This window comes from Liolophura sinensis, chromosome 9 (assembly GCF_032854445.1).
Source record: "Liolophura sinensis isolate JHLJ2023 chromosome 9, CUHK_Ljap_v2, whole genome shotgun sequence".
Classification (NCBI taxonomy): Eukaryota; Metazoa; Mollusca; class Polyplacophora; order Chitonida; family Chitonidae; genus Liolophura; species Liolophura sinensis.
This window is the reverse complement of record NC_088303.1, coordinates 2,465,357-2,481,096: the sequence shown is the minus strand read 5'-3', so window position 1 is coordinate 2,481,096 and position 15,740 is coordinate 2,465,357. Positions and strand designations below refer to the sequence as shown.

Here is a 15,740-nt window from a genome sequence, read left to right as displayed (position 1 = left end):
GGCAAACATACACCATCTTTTACAGTGTCCTGTAAGCATGCAGTCCACCCGATGTTCTTCAGGCAAATATACACTGTGCTTTACAGTGTCCTGTAAGCATGCAGTCCACCTGATGTTCTTCAGGACTGAGAGTCCACATTCATTGGTTGTCTGAGGTGAGGCAGCCATTGATGCCGACCAAAATCCCAAGGCCGTATGTTTTCTTGAATGCGTCAATGGGAGGCTAACTGCCTGCTCTGGCTTTGTGGCTTAGCTGATTTCCCACATCTGTCAATATACAGGCAGTCAGTCTCAATTGATTTCCCAGATTTTGTGAAACATGTCTCTGTTTGTACACTTGACTGTTGATACAATATGACACCAAACAATTCACGCCTGCCGGTCGAATTTGTCAGATGTTGCATTCAGATTATTTTTGTTTGCCTGAGTTATTTTTGTTCAGGAGATTTATTTTGGAACAAGAGTGTCAATGTGCAATTCTAGACATACTGTCTCACAGCTTTCTTGTAGTGACGCGTGGAATCGTGTGTTTGTTATTTGCTCAAAACTCAAGGCTCTTTCGAAAAACTGCTGGGCAGTCAGGGCTTTCCAGTATTTTTGCCCTGGCTGAGGTGGTATATGCGACACATCACATCTTGACAGGGTCTAAGTGTGGCCTAGCAGGATGTCATGAGGATGAGGCAAATTTTTGTAAGAGTATATAGCCTCACTTTTGCCGCCTGTCATCACTGCTGTCAACTTCTGCCTTTGTGTGAATCAGGTTCTCTTCACCATTTGTACATTTGACGCATAACATTTAACATGTCAGCGACTGTTTGAAGACGTACATGATACGTCTCTTGAATGTTAGTGAAGATGGGAGATGGTATTAAATACAACACCTTGTAGAGCAAAGAAAATTGGTGTTTATCCTGAAGAAGTGACGCAGAGATGGATGTGCTGTCGCCTGGCCACCACAACTTAAATTAGGCACCGCACGCAAGTTTATTTACCGTTCATTTGATCTGCTTTGATATGCTGGAGATGATACACAAGAATGCTTTTTGGTCAAAGTGTCCTGGTGTGCCGTAACCAAGAGCTGCTCTGGTATTCTCACACACCTGGATAAAGTGATATGGTATAAGAATACTCTGAAGGTGTTCTTTTGTCTATGCGTGGGGGCGGGGGCCTTGGGACTAAAGATTAATTACATTGGAGAGGAGTCTTTAGGTCCTGTTTACATGAAAACTATTTAAAGGGTGATCCATAAATTGCACAAGGGAAATGGTGTGCATGAGAGGCTTCATTCCAAATCAAGAGATGCTTGTATGTGCAAAGTAGTTTGAAACCTTGCAAACTTGCATTATACTCTTCCACATGTTTGCCCTAAAGTTTACCACTCAACTACCTCCTAATTTTGCGGGAGGCATCTTGGTCAAGTGGCCTAGACCTGTGATGTGAATTGTTGGCGATTTTGTGTCTGACTCTAAGGTAGCAGTTCAAAACCTGGACCGGCCAATTTTCAGGACTACAGTTTGTATAATAGTCAGTATAATCTCTAATTATAGTAACATTGTTCATAGTTTAATATTAGAGCACAATTCAAATAAATAAATGAATTAAGAAATAACTTCATGTTACTACATTAATGGAAAAGATTACTCAGATATGCTGAAAAGTTGCATACTGGTATCATTTGCTGAAAATGACTTGTGTAATGCTATGGTCTTAAGACTGGATAAAAACATTTGTTAAAAAAAATGATCCGCTAGTAATGTCATCCAGGCTCATCACCATATGCATGTATGACTTAAAATTTAGATTCTTAGTACTGATATTTTTAAAAGAGAATTAGAATATTAGTATTTGAAAAAGTGCATTTTTTTTTCAAAATCTATAGTGATTTTTTTATGATTTTAGTGTATTTAATATTTTAATTTTATTATTTCTTCGGAAAACTGTAATTTAAATCCCAGATCTAAATGAAAAATTTGAGTTTGTGTTGATTGACTGTAAGGGACTAAATTTACTAAAGTCAGTTGCTAGGAGAGGGGGTTAAGGAATTTGGGTGAAGTGCATGCTTTGAGATGACCTTAATATGATGTATAGACAACAGTCAGGCCCTGCTCACACTGATTGCTGACAAGAGCATATCAGTCCTGCTGGCACACTTCTCATCATAATACTGGCCTGGTTTGAGGTTAATGTATTCTCAATGCACTCCACTGGCAGTTCTTACGCCTAGGGCTGACTTGTGACTCACAGGCCATTCGTCTCATGACAAACAAGACCCACACAGAGAGAAGGGTTTATAAATAAGTAAACAAATAGTGTGTGTGTGTTTGATTGAAAACTTTATCTAACCTCTGCACGGTAATGTACAGCTCCGTCTGTTTATCAGCTTTTCCGTATGTCTTCCTTCTGAAGAAGTTTCAGGAATGCCAGTGTGAAGACTGGGCTTGTGTTGCTACAGTAGGCACTGACTGTAAATAATTAACAGTGCTCTCTCAGAGATTAAAGAAATTACTGTTAAATATCTGCAGGTGCTGGAATTTGAAAAGTTGCTGGGTAATAAGAAATTGTTCGTTTTGTGGCCTAGGTCACAAAATGTCGAGAGATTTCTTGGAAATGATGATGGAGGTAATATTTACTAGTTCAGAACAATTAGAGGAATGACTTGTGGTTTATTTGCGAAATGAGAGAAATTTGAATGGCAGTGTTGGTATTTCCCAAGAGAGCACACACAGGCGCAAATTCAGAGGTTTCCTGCTGCTTTGGAGCATAATTGAACAACTTAAACTCGGAATGACGAAAACTATGAGGAGTATCATATTTATTTGTATCATTTTGTTGTTTTGTTTTTTTTGGGTCTGACTGTACATGTAAATGTTTCAATGTGACTGGTTAACTGAGCAGGGAGCCTTGGTCACAGGTAAGATCGTGAGAGCTCTACTCACCAGGCTGGGCTAGGAACAGGGCCAGACAAGGCCAGTGACATCTCAGGTGTAGTGCTATGTAAACTGGAAGGGCTACCTGTGTTTATACAGGGAATTAACCAGTTGGCTGGCTGTTGGACTGTGTAGTAATTTGTGGCCACTTAGCACCAGTATGTATGGAATGATGGGATGACAGACGTGGAATGATGCTGTGTCTAACCTCAGTCATCCTCTGATTCATGCATGGGGGGAGAAGGAGGAAGGGGTAGGCCACCGCATTCTTGAGGCCTATATGCTACACTTTGGTACGTAACCACAGCCAAACTTAGACCCGTGGTAGTGGCCGAGGCAGTCGGCAACACTGACTGAGACGCAGAGAGGGAATATAGTAAGATTGTAGAAGAATGAGTTTGCTTGTGAGTACCGGGAGTCAGCATGTATATGATTCATCTCCTGCCGGCCTCCCTTTGGTGCGGGTGTAAAAATAACGGCCTCGCTCCCAATGTTTGCCGTATGAACCGTAAGAAAGGCTTAAAATAGATCTTAAATACTCTTGGCGGTGTGATCAAGCACATGGCTTCCTCCCAATACAGGCTCTCCAAAAATGGAAAATGTACACAGTATTTTTTCTGTGTGGTTGCCTGTCTGTGTCTCATGGCGCACATGTTTGATGGGTGGGCCTTTTGGGGGCTGGAACCACCAGAGACAAGTGTGATACAGCTAACCAAGTCCAGTGTTAGCGCTGCACAGCCAGCAGTGGGTGTCTCATGTCCAGTGAGCGCTGCTCTGCAATAGAGCTGTTATAGTATGTAGGGAAGACAAAAAGAAGTGGGCGTGTGGAATTCTCCTCACTGCAGGTGTTTCGTCATCACCTGAGCAGCTTAATGGCGCTCTGATACTCATCCATCCAGTTCTTAGCTGTCCAGTCAGGAGAGCAGACAGACAGTCGGGTGGTCAGGTGGTCATCTTACCTCCTCCTGTTGACACTCCTAGATGTAGCTGATCCTCAGCCATGCAGGCCTGATATCTTCACAGGTGATTCCATACCACTTGATGCCTACAATCAAGAACTCACCTGTCTGTGGTGTGACTGTGTAAGTTTGCGGGACCAGGTGACTGCAGAGTACAGGTTAACGAGCATTGATTAAGGTAGGTAAAGCAGTCAGAGGGCTGATTGTGCTTGGCACGGCTCCATAGTCACAGGTCTGTGCTAGTCTATATATAAAGCTGATGCTAGAGTAAGGTGAAGAGCAGCGAGTGAACTGATGATATAGAATAGTGGATAGGCCACAGGGCAACTACATGTCACTGAATGGGAACCAGCCCTCCTGGAATCTCGGACTAACCAGGCGTTTGGACGTTCAGCTTTTTCATGTTATTTTATTCCGTGCTAGGGAGCAGGTACGTGAATACCCAGTCATCTATTTACTTAGACAGAATGAAGTATTGTTTTCAGATTTCCAGTCTTATCCATACATCTATTGTAAGCAAGGTCTGTATGTCACTTTTTACATGCAACCCTATGTGTTTGTCTTGTATTTTTAGAACAACTTTTAAGTGGAAATAGCTACAACACAAATTTTATCTGATGCATCTATATGTTGATGTTAGCCACAGTTATGACTTCTTACCATGATAATCGCTAGATTTGTCCTGCCGTTTCCATTTTTTCCTGTTTGGGCAGTTTGATTGAAGTATCGGAGATTCATTTCTGAACAGTAGCACATGTAGATGGTTATATGTTTGACAGTGTTATTGCCCTCTAGTGTACGCACCAAACTGTAGTAATGTACCCTCTAAAGCCAAGTTAATGTTCTCTGGATGACTAGAATATTATGTATGTGTGTAAAAAGTTAAACACAGAAAATAACCTAGGCATGTGACTGTATTCACTGATAAGTATACAAGACATACAGAGACATGTGGCACAACATCCCAGCCTGAAGACATTCATTTTACAGTTTCATCTGTGTGTGTGTGTGTGTGTGTTATTTTATAATTCATTACTGGTAGCTGTTTTGACTCGCTCTTTGATGTCAAGCAGAGAGTGTGTTAACACTCATGACAATTTATTATAACTCATGACTCATTATAATTAGCATGCGTGAGTTTGAGTCCAACATTTGCACCATTTCATGCATGGCCACCTCTCCTTAACTTTTTAAAATATTTATATGTATAAATGTATATACACAGTAAGTAGCCTGATTGAAAAGCTGTCACGGATAATGACAAAAAGCCATGATTGTAGTGATGAAAAACCAGAATAGATAATGACGAAAAGTCACAAAAGATAGTAATGAAAAACTACAATAGATAGTGATGAAAAGTCACAAAAGATTGTGATAAAAGGTCACAAAAGATTGTGATGAAAAGCCACAATAGATCAGGATTAAAACTGACAAAATATAGTGACAAAATGGGTACAGTGTAGTGATGAAAAGTCACAATAGATAATGAGGAAAAATCACAATAGATAGTGATGAAAAGTCACGAGATAGTGACAACTGGTACGTATTTCCTAACAGGAGAAAAATACGTAAATATGATTTCCTCGCCTTTGTTATCTTTGTATTCTGCCAATATACATTGTATATAACTTGATTCATTACATCAGAACCTGGTTTTAATTCTTTCCTAAAGTGATACTTATAAGCACAACGGTGTTCTTGACCTTTAGAAAGCTGACAATTGAGGATCATCCAGTGTTTTACTGGAATCTGTGGTGTCAGTCCTGGCCAGCTTAGGCCACAGAGCAATGCATTCTCACTGTATATGGATTCAAATATGTGTTCTGTATATAACAACCAAACATACTCTCTGCAGCGCAGCTGTTGTGTTATAATGTCCTTCTCTACAAGATACGCACACATTACATGTAGTCTGTGCAGGTTACAGCTTGTGACGGGCTTCATATTTATCTATAAACTGCACAGGTACATATTAATGTAACCGTGTGCACAACCGGAAGAGGTAAAAGTTTAAGTGAAATATAAAACGTTACTCAGGGTAATATTGATCTCTCAAATGTAGTTGAAAAAAGCTGTACTATCATGTGACCATTAATGTATTGTATTGCATACTATGGTAGTTGTTACAATTTATTTTAAATTTCCCCTGTTGCTATGTACTATCTGTCACTCCGTCAGGAGAATGGGAGTTTTGTTTGAGTCAGTATCTTACACAGCACGGGCTTAGTAATGTTCGGTGCTATAAGTTTGTATGAAGCCATACTGTATTGAAACTTGTCTCTCTTCAAATTATCATGGACCCTGCTTTTTAGTTGTACCCAGTGACCCCTGACCAGGGCGTACTTATGCCCATAATGACGCCCTTAGGTAGTGTGTCTATGGGGCTGCTGACTGGTGATGTTAACTTACAGTAGACTGAAATCCCTACCCTCAGGAGTAAAGCTCTGGCCATGTGACTGCCATGTGCATCTAATATGACTGCCATCTGCATCTAATGTGACTGAACTCTGTACACAAAGAGCACTGGCTCTTCCATATGTATGTATGTATATATGTATTGATTGAAATATCCAATTCCTCAAGGCTGAAGATTTGAATTGTACAGACATACATAGTTCTTAACTTCTTATTGGGATTGGAGTGGGTATTGCTCTAGACCACTGGATGTCTGTGTATTTGAAGTTAACAACAAGCTCTATTTTGACCTTAGTATATTCAAACAGCCAGTACGATCATACTTGAATGCTGTTGTAATGCCATTTTCAGACTATTATACATTTATTTCAAGTATCTGGTTTGATAGTTAATATTTTTCAGCTAAAATTCTATTTTTATGATTGAAAAATGTAATGTAGCTACATGTATGTAATTGTTTAGACTATATCATTGGCCCACATGTATGTAATTGTTAACACGATATCATTGGCCCACATTTATTTAATTGTTAACACGATATCATTGGCCCACATGTATGTAATTGTTAACACGATATCATTGGCCCACATGTGTGTAATTGTTAACACGATATCATTGGCCCACATGTATGTAGTTGTTAACACGATATCATTGACCCACATGTATGTAATTGTTAACACGATATCATTGGCCCACATTTATGTAATTGTTAACACGATATCATTGGCCCACATTTATGTAATTGTTAACACGATATCATTGGCCCACATGTATGTAATTGTTAACACGATATCGTTGGCCCACATGTATGTAATTGTTAACACGATATCATTGGCCCACATGTATGTAATTGTTAACACGATATCATTGGCCCACACTTACGTAATTGTTAACACGATATCATTGGCCCACATGTATGTAATTGTTAACATGATATCATTGGCCCACACTTATGTAATTGTTAACACGATATCATTGGCCCACATATATGTAAGTGTTAACACGATATCATTGGCCCACAAACAGTGTAAGAGTGAAATAATCTGCACATGAATACAAAAAAAAATATCAGGAAATATGACATCAAAATATTGAGCATAAATACATACAGTACACACATATACAAAATACATGTATAATTTGCATATATATGCTCATCCAGCTATGGGTTTTCATGTGCATGTTGCAGGAAAGCCATATAAAATATGGAAGGCGTAAGCTAATTATTATATATTGTCATTTTGTAATAACAGTATTCTGGGTATATTTCTGTTCTGTTCATAGAAACAGAAGATTACCTTGACCTGACTCAGGACTACTTCTGGTTTTGTTCAGTGCACCTTAAGGTTGCTGGAATTCAAATCTGTCTGTAAATTAATATACCACTTAATAGTGAAGTACGTCCTGTATTTATTTGAGCAGCCTTAGCCTGGAAATGGTGCATTGCTTTTAATCCTTGCTAATCCATTGTGTAAGTTCAGTGTAGTACATGATAGCCAGCTACTTCGGATGTGGGATTCATCAATTTCCCGCTTACACCTGGTCTTTGTTGTCGCAGCGCAGCGCAGCCGAGTGACCTGAACACCTGAACTCCTAACCCGTTAACCATGCCCGCCCCCATACCACCAGGGCCCACACTGATTGGCCAAGAGCCGCTGGGAAAGCATGGCTGGTATGCTGTCTGGGTAGCTTGATATTGTGGGGGGAATGCAGGCCAGTTGTACTATATGACCTAGTTAAGGGCTGCTATATTGTGCTCAGGGTGGTTGTGGGTTGAAGTCAGTGGTAGTGCTCCTGAGGACCCAGGGACCTCTGGAACTCCTCTCTGTCTATTGGATCCAAGTGTTTTCTCCACCCTAGACCCTCTTTATAGGCCTTGCCCTCATCCTGTCTCCAGTCACTAGGTAGGTGATTTACCTTTTACCGTGTAGAGTGAAAATATATGTACATGTAACAGACATCTGGAATGGTGTCTGTTAACTTGAGTGTTGTGTGTGACATGCTTCTGTGTCTGGATCACTGAACATCAGGAGTGTATAGCCTGATGTTGCCCAGAGCAACCAACATCATGCATTGTATAAGATGAGGCAATAATCTAAACTGAGTGCCTGGGTGTGATGGGTTAAAATCTGGTTGAGTATTGGAATTAAGGGGTAGGATGGGAGTATAGGGAGCTGGCCTGTTGCTCCAAGGCCATTGGGCTATTCTGAGGCCAGGCAGGTTGACCAGGGCAGGCGCACAGGCAGGCAGAGGAATAAAGCAAGCTTAATCCATTGACTGTTACTAAGGGGATAGGGGTAAAGGGACATGGGCAGAATCTGACCAAAGGGTGCAGCCCTTTCCTAACTGGCCGCTGGAGAAGGGCCATTGGCTACTGGGGCTACTGACATACAAAATACAAACTACCTGCCATGAACATGACAGCAACAGCAATCAAACAACGCCCCCTGGATTTTCACGTGTTCTTAGATCAAAGTCAGTCTAACTACAGTACTCGAACAACGCTCCAATACAATAACATGCGAGCAGAATGAGGCAAGATGTGTGTCTTAGTCTTGGGTGAATGTCCCAATAGAATAACATCTGACCAGTATGAAGCAAGATGTGCGTTTTAGTCTTGGGTGAAAGTTCAGGTCATTTGCTGTAAGTAATACCCACCAAAATGTAAACATCAAAGACTGTGCTACAAAGTGACATCCACCAACAAGCAGAGGAAAAAAACTCCAGCAAATTTGTGTTGGCACTCCATTCATCACTTCTGAACAAGGAAGTTTTAATTGTTGTATTTCTAAAGGTTTGTAAGTGTTGTTTGTGACGTTACGCTCTTAATACAGAAGTGTTTGTGTGATTTACTGGCGTGTATCTGAGGATATGTACACCTGAGCCCAGCAGTGAGAACTTCAATCAGGGGAATGCTCAGGTACAGTTATGTCACACAAAGAGACAGATTAATTGTGTGAAAATGAGAATTCTATTGTTATGAAGTGTTAAGAAGGTGCAAAAGAAGAGAAAAAGATAGGGCATCTTCTATGGGAGATGAGAGGGGAAAAACAAAAGTAGAGGGTCCAGAGTAATTTCCGGATGTATTGTATATGTATCAGCATCATTGTGTAGTAGCCATTAACAAGATAATTGCAAAATATCTGCATGCTCTCTCTTTGAATGAATCCAGGAATACCAAGGACCCATTATGGCTCAGAGATCCTATAGATTAATGCAGAGGGAGGGCTGATTACAAGGGGGGGGGAGGGGGGGGGGTCTACAGTACCAGGTAATTAATCCTTTGATGTTTCTATGTGGACTGAATGAATTGCTAGATATTGATGCACATTGTTACCTGTGTCTGAGCTACATGTATTATGTGTTATACCAGTTAACAAATGAAGATACCTGTACCAACCTGTCCCCTAGGATTAGACTTAGACAGGGGTGCACAGGTAGTTTATAGCAATTAGTATTTGTTCTCAGGCAGAAAAGAGTTCAAAGGCTTTCTGATGTCACAAAGACAATTTTATTTTGGGTTTTCCTCATGTCTGAAGTATTTGTTTCTTAATTTCAGTATACCAGTATATTTGTTTAGGGAGGAAATGATTTGTGTACATGTAATCTTGATAGGAGAGAAATATTCATCTTAAATGTAAACTTTAATAGGTGAGGTGAGAAATAGGAAGTAAAGGATGAGCATGAGTTGTTCAAGTATTTAAAAAAAAAAACAACAAAAAGGTAGAAAAAATTACACCTGTATGTGCGAAAATTTCATCTTGAAATTTATGACCTACCAAATAAATATTTGGACCAAGCCTGTATGTGTTGTGTCCTATCATATCTACCACAATATGTGCATGTAGTTAAAGTTATAAGCAAAGTGCATCACACCGTAGTCTTGCTCATATTAACTTCATGGCAAACTGATCAGAAGGGAATTTTGCAGCCTTTCACTAGATTCACAAGAATGTAGCAGTTTAGTTTTAATAGTTTTAAAATCAGCTTCTAAATTAATAAGAGCATATACTGTATAGTTATTTAAGTGGGGTAAGTATGTGTAGGAGAAGATTAGAGAGCAAGGTACATGTACCTGATGAGGTTTAAATCTCTGCAAGGTAGTATGGCAACATGGAACAATGAAAACGAAAATCAGTTATATATGCAGGGGTTGTGGTGTGGGTGTGTAAACAGCACTGCCCCCAGAATACACCCCTCCCCCTCCCCATTGACTGGTGTCATTTGGCTGTAAAGATAGCTTCAGGTCATCTGTCATTAGCAGCCTAGCCAGTCACTTCCCAGGTAAATTGCTGGCTTGAAAGCAGATATTCTTGGAGTGTTGAGATGCTGGGTAAAAAATCAAGGGCGGCTAAACCACGTCAATATCATCAATGTTGGAGTGCGTAGAGCGTCATCAAGCTTGGGCACATTTAACCAGAAGACGCTGATGGTGGGGCGAGGGGGTGGGGATGACTAAGCAGAGCCGCAAAGGTTAAATTTAGATCAGAATTCATAGAAAACACTGTTAATCATACCTTCACTGCATCTCAGGCTTCCTATATTGGTGTGTTTTATTGCGGACTGTTTTTAATGCTTTTATCAGATAGACTTATATAGTCAGTAGATAGAGTTTCCATCATTACTATAAATTTTTCTGAAGGTCTTGTTCATAGGATATATGGCTATTTTTATTTTGCTTAATTGTTTTTATGTGAATTTTATACAGCGCGGAGGAGTCCTGATCGTGACTGTCATTTTAACTCAGAGAGGTACATATTGAAAGATTAGAAATGATTGTGTAGTTTTTCTGGCATGTACATATTCTGAACTAAAGCGATGCTATCTCCCGATATGTACCTGTACCAATAAGGATGGCCTAAGGTTCAAATCCAGATGTTGGTAATGTGGATGCTGCCTTAAGTCTGGAGGTTTGTTAGTTAATTGTCAAGGGCCTGCAGTTTACTGCCAATGAACCTAACGGCTGTAATACAACGGAGAAAATCTTGAGAACATGCTTACATACTAATCAAATAAATACAAGTAAGTAAGTTAGTAAGTACATGTCATCATATGGGATTTTGTGACAAGCATTCACAGCACCAGTATTGTTAATAAAAGTAAAAGCTTGAAGGAAAAAAAGGATTCAGCTAAAGATAAAACAGATGACTCATTAAGGTGTTGTTAACCATGCATAGGCCTAATTACATGTATTGTGTAAAATCTGTAAGCTGGCATTGTAATAGATATTGGAAGGCCTGACAGGAGCCTGTAATGCCTATATACTTCACATACTGGTGATCACCTAACTGCTGGCGATCACCTAACTGCTGGCGATCACCTAACCGCTGGCGATCACCTAACTGCTGGCGATCACCTAAGTACTGGTGATCACCTAACTGCTGGTGATCACTTAGATACTGGCGATCACCTAACCCCTGGAGATCACCTAACTGCTGGCGATTACCTATGTACTGGTGATCACCTAACTGCTGGTGATTCATCGTTAACTATCACTAATAAGTGGGATGGTGTAAGGTGGCAAAACTACATAAGAGATTTCCTAGGGTGAGGTATATATATATATATATATATATTCATACCTGTCACTGAAAAACTTCCTGCTTGCCCTGTTTGATTACAGCACAATGGGTAAATGAAATTTAAAAAAGTTGAGAAAATGTTATATCAGTGTAAATTTGAACCTTAAGTTTATCTGTGCACTCTAAAATATAAGAAAGTGGTTTGGTCTTGTGATTTAAGATAAATTATTTAATCTTAATAAAAAAAATTTGCACAAAATGTCTGCAGAACTTTTTTTCTGTGAAAGAAAACTAGGGAAGCAATCTTATTTTTAATCTCAGTGAATTGTTATAGGCCAAACAGGTACACACTTGGTTTAAATATTTAAATGTAATTTAACCACATGTGCATGTGTACAACTATGGCTTATCCTCCACATTGTGTATGTAACCTTTTAACATGTGTAAACTGTTAACATACACATTCCACATTGTGTATGTAAACTGTTAACATGCACATTCTACATTGTGTATGTAAACTGTTAACATGTGTAAACTGTTAACATGCACATTCCACATTGTGTATGTAAACTATTAACATGTGTAAACTATTAACATGTGTAAACTGTTAACATGCACATTCCACATTGTGTATGTAAACTGTTAACATGCACATTCCACATTGTGTATGTAAACTGTTAACATGCACACTCCACATTGTGTATGTAAACTGTTAACATGTGTAAACTGTTAACATGCACATTCCACATTGTGTATGTAAACTATTAACATGTGTAAACTGTTAACATGCACATTCCACATTGTGTATGTAAACTGTTAACATGTGTAAACTGTTAACATGCACATTCCACATTGTGTATGTAAACTGTTAACATGCACATTCCACATTGTGTATGTAAACTGTTAACATGTGTAAACTGTTAACATGCACATTCCACATTGTGTATGTAAACTATTAACATGTGTAAACTGTTAACATGCACATTCCACATTGTGTATGTAAACTGTTAACATGCACATTCCACATTGTGTATGTAAACTGTTAACATGTGTAAACTGTTAACATGCACATTCCACATTGTGTATGTAAACTATTAACATGTGTAAACTATTAACATGTATAAACTGTTAACATGCACATTCCACATTGTGTATGTAAACTGTTAACATGCACATTCCACATTGTGTATGTAAATATAGTAATATCTTATAAAGCATGTACTTATATTTATGGATGACAGATATTTGTCCTAGTGTGTTTTGGACACACAATACTTATATTTATGGATGACAGATATTTGTCCTAGTGTGTTTTGGACACACAATACTTATATTTATGGATGACAGATATTTGTCCTAGTGTGTTTTGGACACACAATACTTATATTTATGGATAACAGATGTTTGTCCTAGTGTGTTTTGGACACACAATATGTAGTTGTATTATGTATATGTGCAGTACTGTGATTTAAGTTGGTGAGCTTTTCTAGGAGGCCACGGTCAACACTCAAGACATGATGAGACAGGCATGTTGAGTTTCTCTATTACACATTAAAATACAAAAAAGCAGCTGATGGTGGTTCAGTTAAACTGAAATATAGAAATGCAGTATATTTTGTGGTTTCTAGTATTTGCAGCATACAATATATGACAAAATGTGATGTTATGTAAGAAATGTGAATTGTAATCCTTATATTGTGTACAGTTCCTTGTAGTTTGTGCTTTTAGAGAGTGTTTAACTGCACTGCTTTGTGTTTATGACAAACCTTAATGTGGACATAGGTTTTGGGTAAGGTACTTTTACCCTTTCTCATTACATATATCATCAGCCGTCAGAACGTATATAATGTGACAGAATGTAGCATTAAATTGAACAAGATAAAGTTTGTACCAACACAACCTCTGACATAGTTTGAACATTGCCAAAAAAAAAAATGGAATACATATCTTTTCACTGAAAATTTTCCCCAGAAACTCAAAAATTTGTCTCTTGATTTGGCTACAAACTGGTTTAACAGCAATTCTGCTTTGAAATGTTAGCAATGTGACCCATTGACGGTGTTTATGGTGAAGTGTCCTATCAAATTGTGCTGATGTGATTAACCTCTGACATTGCTGTTTTTTTGGGTGTGGGATCTACACTCCATTGTTCAGATGATACAGCTTGGGCGTCCAGTACACATAGTACACTCCATTGTTCAGATGATACAGCTTGGGCGTCCAGTACACATAGTACACTCCATTGTTCAGATGATACAGCTTGGGCGTCCAGTACACATAGTACACTCCATTGTTCAGATGATACAGCTTGGGCGTCCAGTACACATAGTACACTCCATTGTTCAGATGATACAGCTTGGGCGTCCAGTACACATAGTACACTCCATTGTTCAGATGATACAGCTTGGGCGTCCAGTACACATAGTACACTCCATTGTTCAGATGATACAGCTTGGGCGTCCAGTACACACAGTAGAAGGGTACTTGAAATGCTTTACCTGAAGTGTTTCAGCGATTTGACACAAAATGTTTGCATCTGAAAGTTGCTACATTCACTAATAACCTTTAACTATATGTAGATGAACTCTTTTTTGAATAGATGTCTTCTCTTAGTAAGCATACATTTTAGCTTTTTTCTTGGTAAGCGTACATTTTGTATCCATGATGCATGTTGGTGTGTGTTTTTTGTTCTTGTTTCTAGATGATTGGTAGAACATAAATAATTAGAATGTTATTAAGAACCAAAATAAATGCTTTTAACAAATAACAAATAAGCTTATGTGTCACGCATATTGCAACTACAGTGTTTAGAACATGTCATTTGACAAGTGTGTGATGGTTTCAATTAATTAATGTTACTCTTGTTATCTGGCTGGTGAAAAATTGAAGAAAATTACAGGAATATGTGTGTTCTTTGGTTGGGTGGCAATGAAGTACAAGTTTAAACCCCAAACACTCACTCACTCACTCACTCATTTGGTGACAATGATTTATTTATTTATTTATTTGATTCGTGCTTTACGCCGTACTCAAGAATATTTCACTTATACGACGGCGGCCAGCATTATGGTGGGTGGAAACCGGGCACAGCCCAGGGGAAACCCACAACCATCCGCAGGTTGCTGACAGACCTTCCCACTTACGGCCAGAGAGGAAGCCAGCATGAACTGGACTTGAACTCACAGCGACCGCATTGGTGAGAGGCTCCTGGGTCATTACGCTGTGCTAGCGCGCTAACCGACTGAGCCACGGAGGCCCCCTGGTGGCAATGAAGTACGAGTTTAAACCCCAAACACTCTCTCACTCGGTGGCAGTGAAGTACGAGTTTAAACCCCAAACACTCACTCACTCACTCGGTGGCAATGAAGTACGAGTTTAAACCCCAAACACTCACTCACTGGCAATGAAGTAGGAGTTTAAACCCCAAACACTCACTCACTCACTTGTTGGCAATGAAGTACGAATTTAAACCCCAAACACTCACCCACTCGGTGGCAATGAAGTACGAGTTTAAACCCCAAACACTCACTCACTCGGTGGCAATGAAGTACGAGTTTAAACCCCAAACACTCACTCACTCACTCGGTGGCAATGAAGTACGAGTTTAAACTCCAAACACTCACTCACTCACTTGTTGGCAATGAAGTACGAATTTAAACCCCAAACACTCACCCACTCGGTGGCAATGAAGTACGAGTTTAAACCCCAAATACTCACTCACTCGGTGGCAATGAAGTACGAGTTTAAACCCCAAACACTCACTCACTCACTCGGTGGCAATGAAGTACGAGTTTAAACCCCAAACACTCACTCACTCAGTGGCAATGAAGTACGAGTTTAAACCCCAAACACTCACTCACTCGGTGGCAATGAACAATAGTAGCAGGCATGAAATACATGTATAGTGAAAACGATGT

General features: G+C 39.3%; 1 protein-coding gene across 7 annotated transcripts in view; it reads left to right on the top strand.

Annotated features, from left to right (window-relative positions):
• Window positions 1-15,740, top strand: part of LOC135475399 (ataxin-1-like) — a 69,699-nt gene that overhangs the window by 39,267 nt on the left and 14,692 nt on the right. Inside the window, exon 1 of one of the 7 annotated variants that reach the window (XM_064755278.1) lies at window positions 3,650-4,064. The exons of 5 other annotated variants lie outside the window; for them this stretch is intronic. The gene's annotated coding sequence lies outside the window, so the exon portion shown is untranslated. Of the gene's footprint in view, window positions 1-3,649; window positions 4,065-4,190; window positions 4,317-15,740 lie in introns of those variants that run through there. One more of the 7 variants, XM_064755281.1, reaches the window with a different exon arrangement.